The following is an 11,332-nucleotide window of genomic DNA, read 5'->3' as shown; positions in this document are numbered from 1 at the left end:
AAGTAGGAAGGAACTTAAGCAAGGAGTCAGGAGGGCTAGAAGGGGTCACGAAAAGTCATTGGCAAATAGGGTTAAGGAAAATCCCAAGGCTTTTTACACGGACATGAAAAGCAAGAGGGTAGCCAGGGAAAGGGTTGGCCCACTGAAGGATAGGCAAGGGAATCTATGTGTGGAACCAGAGGAAATGGGCGAGGTACTAAATGAATACTTTGCATCAGTGCTCACCAAAGAGAAGAAATTGGTAGACGTTGAGTCTGGAGAAGGGTGTGTAGATAGCCTGGGTCACATTGAGATCCAAAAAGACGACGTGTTTGGTGTCTTAAAAAATATTAAGGTAGATAAGTCCCCAGGGCCTGATGGGATCTACCCCAGAATACTGAAGGAGGCTGGAGAGGAAATTGCTGAGGCCTTGACAGAAATCTTTGGATCCTCACTGTCTTCAGGGGATGTCCCGGAGGACTGGAGAATAGCCAATGTTATTCCTGTTTAAGAAGGGTAGCAAGGATAATCCAGGGAACTACAGGCCGGTGAGCCTTACTTCAGTGGTAGGGAAATTACTGGAGAGAATTCTTCGAGACAGGATCTACTCCCATTTCGAAGCAAATGGACGTATTAGTGAGAGGCAGCACGGTTTTGTGAAGGGAAGGTCGTGTCTCACTAACTTGATAGAGTTTTTCGAGGAGGTCACTAAGATGATTGATGCAGGTAGGGCAGTGGATGTTGTCTATATGGACTTCAGTAAGGCCTTTGACAAGGTCCCTCATGGTAGACTAGTACAAAAGGTGAAGTCACACGGGATCAGGGGTGAGCTGGCAAGGTGGATACAGAACTGGCTAGGTCATAGAAGGCAGAGAGTAGCAATGGAAGGATGCTTTTCTAATTGGAGGGCTGTGACCAGTGGTGTTCCACAGGGATCAGTGCTGGGACCTTTGCTCTTTGTAGTATATATAAATGATTTGGAGGAAAATGTAACTGGTCTGATTAGTAAGTTTGCAGACGACACAAAGGTTGGTGGAATTGCGGATAGCGATGAGGACTGTCAGAGGATATAGATTGTTTGGAGACTTGGGCGGAGAGATGGCAGATGGAGTTTAATCCGGACAAATGTGAGGTAATGCATTTTGGAAGGTCTAATGCAGGTAGGAAATATACAGTGAATGGTAGAACCCTCAAGAGTAATGAAAGTCAAAGAGATCTAGGAGTACAGGTCCACAGGTCATTGAAAGGGGCAACACAGGTGGAGAAGGTAGTCAAGAAGGCATACGGCATGCTTGCCTTCATTGGCCGGGGCATTGAGTACAAGAATTGGCAAGTCATGTTGCAGCTGTATAGAATCTTAGTTAGGCCACACTTGGAGTATAGTGTTCAATTCTGGTCGCCACACTACCAGAAGGATGTGGAGGCTTTAGAGAGGGTGCAGAAGAGATTTACCAGAATGTTGCCTGGTATGGAGGGCAGTAGCTATGAGGAGCGGTTGAATAAACTCGGTTTGTTCTCACTGGAACGAAGGAGGTTGAGGGGAGACCTGATAGAGGTCTACAAAATTATGAGGGGCATAGACAGAGTGGATAGTCAGAGGCTTTTCCCCAGGGTAGAGGGGTCAATTACTAGGGGGCATAGGTTTAAGGTGAGAGGGGCAAGGTTTAGAGTAGATGTACGAGGCAGGTTTTTTACGCAGAGGGTAGTGGGGGCCTGGAACTCGCTACCGGAGGAGGTGGTGGAAGCAGGGACGATAGTGACATTTAAGGGGCATCTTGACAAATACATGAATAGGATGGGAATAGAGGGATACGGACCCAGGAAGTGTAGAAGATTGTAGTTTAGTCGGGCAGCATGGTCGTCACGGGCTTGGAGGGCCGAAGGGCCTGTTCCTGTGCTGTACATTTCTTTGTTCTTTGTTTGTTCTAGTAGGTCTGCTGACGATGTTGGAAATTGGGCATGGTAACAGTGAGGTCAGGGGTGGAGGCGGCCAGGAAGCGCGACACATGGCTTGAGGGCTAGCCAAAGAAAGGAGATGGCTGATCGGCAAGGGGGGGGGGGGGGGGCGGTGAGGTACCCCCCGACCAGGCCGATCACCTGGAATGTTAGAGGGCTAAACGGTTAGTCAGGAGGGCTCGTGTGTTCGCGCATTTACGGGTTTTGAAGGCGCACGTAGTCATGTTACAGGAGACTCATCTGAAAGTGGCTGACCAGGTCAGATTAAGGAAGGGCTGGATTCGTCAGGTCTTCCATTCGGGGCTCGACACTAAGACCAGGGGGGTTGCGATCTTGATCAACAAGCGGATCTAATTTGAGGTGGAGGGCACAGTTGCGGATGGGGGTGGCAGATTTGTTATGGTTAGGGGTAAGCTCGAGGGGGTGAGAGTAGTCCTGCTCAACGTATATGCCCCTAATTGGGATGATGTAGATTTTGTTTAGAGGTTGCTGGGGAAGATCCCCGACTTGGACTCACGCAAACTGATCATGGGTGGGGACTTTAACACAGTTCTTGATCCTGGCCTGGACCGGTCTTGTTCAAAAACGGGTAGAGTGCCAGTGATGGCAAAGGAGCTGAGAGGGTTCATGAAGCAAATGGGAGGAGCTGACCCATGGAGATTTAGTCGGCCAAGGAGTTTTCGTTCTATTCTCACGTTCATAAGGTGTATTCCCGAATTGATTTCTTTATCATGAGCAGGGACTTGCTGACAGGGATGACAGGTGCAAAATATTCAGCAATTACCATCTCGCACCACGCTCCGCACTGGGTTGATCTGCAGATTTGCAAAGATAGCTTTCAGCACCCACAATGGAGGCTGGAAGTTGGATTGCTAGCGGACGAGGCGGTGTGTGAGAGGCTGAGGAAATGCATGCAGAATTACCTGCAGGTAAATGATACTGGGGAAGTCTCAGCAGCGGTGCTCTGGGAGGCGTTGAAGGCAGTGGTGAGAGGGGAGCTGATCTCAATCCGGGTTCATAGGGACAGGACAGGGCAGAAACGGACCGACTGGTTAAGGAAATTTTATGGACGGACAGGAGCTAATCGGAGTCCCCGAGGCCAGAGTTACTTGGGAAACGGCAGAGGCTGCAGACCGAGTTTGGGGTGTTGGCTACAGGGAAGGCCGTAGAGCAGCTTAGAAGGGCAAAGGGCGCAATATACGAGCATGGGGAGAAGCAGGTGGGGGAGGGGAGTCAATTCAGGACAGTTTAAAAAGAGCAACTTGTAAACTCACTCCCAGTGAGCCAGAGAAGACACAGCCAGGAGGGAGACACAGCTAAGAGTGAGTTTGGGAATTTGAATCTAGGTGGGAATTGAATTAAATCAGTAAGGCAGCTCCTTTTAAATTTCAGCAGTTTAAATTAATTTAAATTAAGCTAGTATTGTGCAGTGTGGATTAACAAGGGCTGCCCCACCCACTCACATAACTGGTTGGCAGTTAAGTGTCAGTCACTTAAATCTACCTTGATCTAAAAGCAGGTGGGGGAGGGGAGTCAATTCAGGACAGTTTAAAAAGAGCAACTTGTAAACTCACTCCCAGTGAGCCAGAGAGAAGACAGCCAGAGTGAGACAGCAAAGAGTGAGTTTGGGAATTTGAATCTAGGTGGGAATTCGAAGCTGGGTGGGGGGGAAGTGCTTTTTATCCCTGGTAAGTGACTGGTAAGTAGTGTTTCTGTTTTTCTGTTTCTTTTCATTGGTATATTTATTTATTTTGTTCTTCGTTGTTTATTTATTTATTTCATTTTTTGGGGGGTAAATTGTAATTGTTGAAGTTAACCGAAGGTTTAAGACATGGCAGGAGATCTCAGACCTGTGTCATGCTCCTCGTGTGCGATGTGGGAGCTCAGGGACACGTCCACTGTCCCTGGCTCCTTCACGTGCAAGAAGTGTGTCCAGTTGCAGCTCCTGTGAGACCACTTGACGGCTCTGGAGGTGCGGATGGACTCACTTTGGAGCATCCGCGATGCTGAGGACGTCGTGGATAGCACGTTTAGCGAGTTGGTCACACCGCAGGTGAAAGGTACTGAGGGAGATAGAAAATGGGTGACCAAAAGACAGAGCAAGAGTAGAAAGGCAGTGCAGATGTCCTCTGCGGTCATCTCCCTGCAAAACAGCTATACCGCTTTGGATACTGTTGAAGGAGATGGCTCAGCAGGGGAAGGCAGCAGCAGCCAGGTTCATGGCACCGTGGCTGGCTCTGCTGCGCAGCTGGGCAGGAAGAAGAATGGCAAGGCTATAGTGATAGGGGACTCAAATGTAAGGGGAATAGACAGGCGGTTCTGCGGACGCAATCGAGACTCCAGGATGGTATGTTGCCTCCCTAGTGCAAGGGTCAAGGATGTCTCGGAGTGGCTGCAGGACATTCTGGGGGGGGGGGGGGGTGAACAGCCAGCTGTCGTGGTGCACATAGGCACCAACGATATAGGTAAAAAACGGGACGAGGTCCTACAAGCTGAATTTAGGGAGCTAGGAGTTAAAACTAAAAAGTAGGACCTCAAAGGTAGTAATCACAGGATTGCTACCAGTGCCACGAGCTAGTCAGAGTAGGAATGTCAGGATAGAGAGGATGAATACGTGGCGCGAGAGATGGTGCAAGAGGGAGGGATTCAAATCCCTGGGACATTGGAACCGGTTCTGGGGGAGGTGGGACCAGTACAAACCGGACGGTCTGCACCTGGGCAGGACTGGAACCGATGTCCATGGGGGGGGGGGTGTTTGCTAGAGCTGTTGGGAAGAGTTTAAACTAATGTGGCAGGGGGATGGGAACCGATGCAGGAAGTTGGAAGGTAGTAAAAATCAAAAAGGGCGACAGTACAAGGTACAGTGACTGAGGGGAGCTCAGTGAATTGGACCAGGAATACTAAAAGAAATAAAACAGGAAGTGAAAACATTAATGGTAAGCGACGTGGCAGGTTGTTACATGAAGATATGGGTTCAACGACAAGGAAAATTAGGAGAAAGGTTAAGAGGAAATATAACTTAGGAGAGGTTACTGATCGAGGTGTTAAGATTCAGAACAGAGGTAAAAAAGCCAATATAAGTGTACTTTTACCTGAATGCTCGTAGTATTCGGAATAAGGTAAATGAGTTGATGCCGCAAATCATCGTGAATGACTATGATTTAGTGGCCATTACTGAAACATGGTTAAAGGATGGTCACGACTGGGAGTTAAATATCCGAGGGTATCAAACTTTTCGGAAGGACAGAGTGGATGGTAAGGGAGGTGGTGTAGCTCTGTTATTTAAGGATGACATCCGGGCAACAGTAAGGGATGACATCGGTGCTATGGAGGATAAGGTTGAATCCATTTGGGTGGAAATCAGGAATAGTAAGGCGAAAAAGTCACTGATAGGAGTAATCTATAGGCCACCAAATAGTAACATTATGGTGGGGCAGGCAATAAACAAAGAAATAACAGATGCATGTAGAAATGGTACAGCAGTTATCATGGGGGATTTTAATCTACATGTTGATTGGTTTAACCAGGTCGGTCAAGGCAGCCTCGAGGAGGAGTTTATAGAATGTATCCGCGATAGTTTCCTAGAACAGTATGTAATGGAACCTACGAGGGAACAAGCGGTCCTAGATCTGGTCCTGTGTAATGAGACAGGATTGATTCAGGATCTCATAGTTAGGGATCCTCTCGGAAGGAGCGATCACAATATGGTGGAATTTAAAATACAGATGGAGGGTGAGAAGGTAAAATCAAGCACTAGTGTTTTGTGCTTAAACAAAGGAGATTACAATGGGATGAGAGAAGAACTAGCTAAGGTAGACTGGGAGCAAAGACTTTATAGTGAAACAGTTGAGGAACAGTGGAGAACCTTCCAAGTGATTTTTCACAGTGCTCAGCAAAGGTTTATACCAACAAAAAGGAAGGACGGTAAAAAGAGGGAAAATCGACCGTGGATATCTAAGGAAATAAGGGAGAGTATCAAATTGAAGGAAAAAACATACAAAGTAGCAAAGATCAGTGGCAGACTCGAGGACTGGGAAATCTTTAGGGGGCAACAGAAAGCTACTAAAAAAGCTATAAAGAGTAAGATAGATTATGAGAGTAAACTTGCTCAGAATATAAAAACAGATAGTAAAAGTTTCTACAAATACATAAAACAAAAAAGAGTGGCTAAGGTAAATATTGGTCCTTTAGAGGATGAGAAGGGAGATTTAATAATGGGAGATGAAGAAATGGCTGAGGAACTGAACAGGTTTTTTGGGTCGGTCTTCACAGTGGAAGACACAAATAACATGTCAGTGACTGATGGAAATGAGGCTATGGCAGGTGAGGACCTTGAAGGATTGTTATCACCAAGGAGGTAGTGATGGGCAAGCTAATGGGGCTAAAGGTAGTCAAGTCACCTGGACCTGATGGAATGCATCCCAGAGTGCTAAAAGAGATGGCTAGGGAAATTGCAAATGCACTAGTGATAATTTACCAAAATTCACTAGACTCTGTGGTGGTCCCAGCGGATTGGAAATGAGCAAACGTGACACCACTGTTTAAAAAAGGAGGTAGGCAGAAAGCGGGTAATTATAGACCAGTGAGCTTAACTTCAGTAGTAGGGAAGATGCTGGAATCTATCATCAAGGAAGAAATAGCGAGGCATCTGGATGGAAATGTCCCATTGGGCAGACGCAGCATGGGTTCATAAAGGGCAGGTCGTGCCTAACTAATTTAGTGGAATTTTTTGAGGAAATTAACAGTGCAGTCGATAAAGGGGCGCCAATGGATGTGGTATATCTGGATTTCCAGAAAGCCTTTGACAAGGTGCCACACAAAAGGTTGCTGCATAAGATAAAGATGCATGGCATTAAGGGGAAAGTAGTAGCATAGATAGAGGATTGGTTAATTAATAGAAAGCAAAGAGTGGGGATTAATGGGTGTTTCTCTGGTTGGCAATCAGTAGCTAGTTGTGTCCCTCAGGGATCAGTGTTGGTCCCACAACTGTTCACAATTTACAGAGATGAATTGGAATTGGGGAGCAAGGGCAATGTGTCCAAGTTTGCAGACGACACTAAGATGAGTGGTAAAGCAAAAAGTGCAGAGGATACTGGAAGTCTGCAGAGGGATTTGGATAGGTTAAGTGAATGGGCTAGGGTCTGGCAGATGGAATACAATGTTGGTAGGAATCCATTTCGGTAGGAATAACAGCAAAAAGGATTATTATTTAAATGATAAAATATTAAAACATGCTGCTGTGCAGAGACCTGGGTGTGCTAGTGCATGAGTCGCAAAAAGTTGGTTTACAGGTGATTAAGAAGGCAAATGGAATTTTGTCCTTCATTGCTAGAGGGATGGAGTTTAAGACTAGGGAGGTTATGCTGCAATTGTATAAGATGTTAGTGAGGCCACACCTGGAGTACTGTGTTCAGTTTTGGTCTCCTTACTTGAGAAAGGATGTACTGGCACTGGAGGGTGTGCGGAGGAGATTCACTAGGTTAATCCCAGAGCTGAAGGGGTTGGATTACGAGGAGAGGTTGAGTAGACTGGGACTGTACTCGTTGGAATTTAGAAGGATGAGGGGGAGATCTTATAGAAACATATAAACTTATGAAGGGAATAGATAGGATAGATGCGGGCAGGTTGTTTCCACTGGCGGGTGAAAGCAGAACTAGGGGCATAGCCTCAAAATAAGGGGAAGTAGATTTAGGACTGAGTTTAGGAGGAACTTCGTCACCCAAAGGGTTGTGAATCTATGGAATTCCTTGCCCAGTGAAGCAGTAGAGGCTCCTTCATTCAATGTTTTTAAGATAAAGATAGATAGTTTTTTGAAGAATAAAGGGATTAATGGTTATGGTGTTCGGGTCGGAAAGTGGAGCTGAGTCCACAAAAGATCAGCCATGATCTCATTGAATGGTGGAGCAGGCTCAAGGGGCCAGATGGCCTACTCCTGCTCCTAGTTCTTATGTTATGTAAGGCCAGCCGAATGCTTGCACAACAACTAAGAAAGAGAGAAGCGGCTAGGGAAATAGGAAAGGTAGTCGACGGGGAGGGAAACCTGGTGGGGGACCCGGTAGGACAGAACAAGGTGTTTAGGGACTTCCATAGCAAGCTGTACACCTCGGAACCCCCCCACGGGACCGGAGGGGATGAGGCGCTTTTTGGACGGACTGCCCTTCCGAAGAGTAGGTAGGGGGTTGGTAGACAGGCTGGGGGCCCCAATCAGGACCGTAGAAGTACTGGGGGGCCTGAAGGTCATGCAGTCAGGTAAAGCCCCGGGGCCGGACGGATACCCGGTGGAGTTTTATAAAATGTTCTCCGAGATAGTGGGGCCGGAGCTGGTCAGGGTGTTCAACGAGGCAAGAGACAGAGGGGTCTTACCCCCGACGATGTCGCAGGCCACTATCTCGCTTATACTGAAACGGGATAAAGACCCGGAGGCATGTGGGTCCTATAGACCGATCTCTTTGACTAACGCAGACGCTAAGTTACTAGCCAAGATCTTGGTGTCTAGAATTGAGGACTGTTTACCGGACTGGATTGCGGAGGACCAAACCGGATTCATAAAGGGCAGGCAACTGGTGGCCAATCTAAGGAGGCTGCTCAATATGATTATGATGCCCCCGGAGAGCAGGGAGGCAGAGGTAGTGGTAGCAATGGATGCCGAAAAGGCTTTCGACTCGGTTGAGTGGGACTATTTATGGGAGGTTTTGGGTTGGGGTGGGATTCATTGACTGGATTAGGCTGCTATATCAGGCCCCAGAGGCTAGTGTGAGGACGAACAGGACGACATCTGACTACTTCAGACTGCACTGCGGGACTAGACAGGGATGTCCCCTCTTCCCACTGCTGTTTGCGCTGGCTATAGAGCCGCTGGCAATTGCTGTGAGAGCTTCAAGGGACTGGAACGGACTGATCCGGGGGGGGGGGGGGGGGGGGGGGGGAAGGAGGAGGAGGAGTGGAACATAAAGTCTCGTTATACGCGGATGACCTACTGTGAAACGTGTCAGACCCAATGGCGAGGATGGACGGAATCATGGAAACCCTGAGGGAATTTGGTCGGTTCTCAGAATATAAATTGAACGTGGCAAAGAGCGAGATGTGGGTAGTGCAGGCGAGAGGTCAGGAGAGTAGGCTGAGGGGGCTGCCGTTCAGGCTGGTAGAGGAAAGCTTCAGATATCTAGGGATACAAGTAGCGCGAGACTGGGGCAAGCTGCATAAGCTAAACTTGGCCCGGTTGGTGGAGCAAGTGAGGGACGAGTTCCGGAGATGGGATGCGCTCCCGCTGTCATTGGCGGGGAGAGTGCAGACGGTGAAGATGTAGATTCTCACGAGATTCTTGTTCATATTTTAATGTCTCCCCATTTTCATTCCGCGGTCCTTCTTTAAGAGGCTGAATAAAATTATCCTGGGATTTGTCTGGGCGGGAAAGTCCCCACGGGTGAGGAAGGTGATGCTCGAGAGGAATCGAGGAGATGGGGGGCTGGCATTGCCGAACTTTAGCAACTACTACTGGGCAGCTAACATAGCCATGGTAAGGAAATGGATGGTGGTCGGTTTGGGAGCGGATGGAGGCTGCTTCGTGCAGGGACACCAGTTTGGCAGCCTTGGTTACGGCGCCTCTGCCGCTCCCGCCGGCACGATACTCCACCAGTCCCCTAGTGGTGGCGGCTCTACGGATCTGGGGCCAGTGGAGGAGACATATAGGGGAAGTGAGAGCATCGGTTTGGTCCCCAATCTACGGTCACCACCGATTTGCCCCGGGGAATATGGACGGTGGGTTCCAATTATGGCGGAGGGCGGGGATTGCGAGGATGGGCGATCTGTTCCTGGAAGGGAGCTTCCCGAGCACGAGGGTGTTGGAGGAGAAGTTTGGGCTGGCGAGAGGGAATGATTTCAGGTACTTGCAGGTGCGGGATTTCGTACGCAGATTAGTACCATCCTTTCCACGCCTCCCACCAAGGGGGTCCAGGACAGGGTAGTTTCCAGAGGAGAGGTGGGAGAAATGAAGTAGGCTTCAAATGAAGTTACTGTGAAAAGCCCCTAGTCGCTACATTCCGGCGCCTGTTCGGGGAGGCTGGTACGGGAGAGGAGAGTCTCCGACATCTATAAAGAACTAATGGGAGCAGAGGAGGCACAGACCGAAGAACTGAAGCTTAAGTGGGAGGAGGAGCTCAGGGGGGAGATAGAGGACGGCATATGGGCAGACGCTTTGAGTAGAGTAATCACGACCGCAACATGCACCAGGCTCAGTCTGATCCAGTTCAAGGTCGTACATCGGGCCCACATGACGGTGGCCCGGATGAGCAAATTCTTTGGGCTGGAGGACAAATGTGCTGGATGTGCCGGAGGACCAGCGAACCATGTACGCATGTTCTGGGCGTGTCCTAAACTAAGTGGGTACTGACAGGAATTCGCGGACGTCATGTCCCTGGTATTGAAAACTAGGGTAGCAATGAGTCCGGAGGTGGCAATTTTGGGGGTTTCGGAGGACCCGGGAGTCCAGGAGGAGAAAGAGGCCGACGTCTTGACCTTTGCTTCCCTGGTAGCCCGGCGACGAATACTGTTGGCATGGAGGGACTCAAAGCCCCCGGAAGTCTGAAGTATGGCTTTCGGACATGGCGAGCTTCCTCGGGCTGGAGAAAATTAAGTTCACCTTGAGAGGATCGCTGTCAGGGTTCGCCCGGAGGTGGCAGCCATTCGTTGACTTCTTCGCGGAGAATTAATCATCAGGTTTAGGGTAGTGTAGAGTAGGGGGTTGCTTGGACAGGTTCTTGCGAGAGGGGAGCCGATGCTTGCATTATGTCTTATTTGCTTTTTGTACATTACGGTATAATGTTGCTGTTTTATATGCCAAAAATACCTCAATGAAATTGTTTATAAAAAAAGACAATCTTCCTACAATCATAAGGGTTAGAACTAGGGATGTTTGCTGTTAATTGCACAACGTTCGGTGTCATTCACAACTCAGATAGTGAAGCAGTTTGTGCCAATGTGCAGCAAGACCTCAACAGGATTCGGGCTTGGATTGAGAAGCGGCAAGTAATGACCATCTCGAACAAGAGAAAATCTAACCATCTCCCCATGACATGAAAATGGCATAACCGTTGCTGACTAATAATCTTTATTATTGTCACAAGTAGGCTTAGATTAACACTGCAATGAAGTTACTGTGAAAATCCCCTCGTCGCCACATTCCGGCGTCTGTTCGGGTCACTGAGGGAGAATTCAGAATTTCCAATTCACCTAACAAGCACGTCTTTCGGGACGTGTGGGAGGAAACCGTAGCACCCGGAGGAAACCCACGCAGACACGGGGAGAACGTGCAGACTCCACACGGACAGTGATCAAGCCGGGAATCGAACCTGGGACCCTGGCGCTGTGAAGCAACAGTGCTAACCACTGTGCGACCGTG

Source organism: Scyliorhinus torazame, chromosome X (assembly GCF_047496885.1).
Source record: "Scyliorhinus torazame isolate Kashiwa2021f chromosome X, sScyTor2.1, whole genome shotgun sequence".
Taxonomy (NCBI): Eukaryota; Metazoa; Chordata; class Chondrichthyes; order Carcharhiniformes; family Scyliorhinidae; genus Scyliorhinus; species Scyliorhinus torazame.
The sequence above is the reverse complement of the archived record's forward strand: the minus strand, read 5'-3'. Positions refer to the sequence as shown.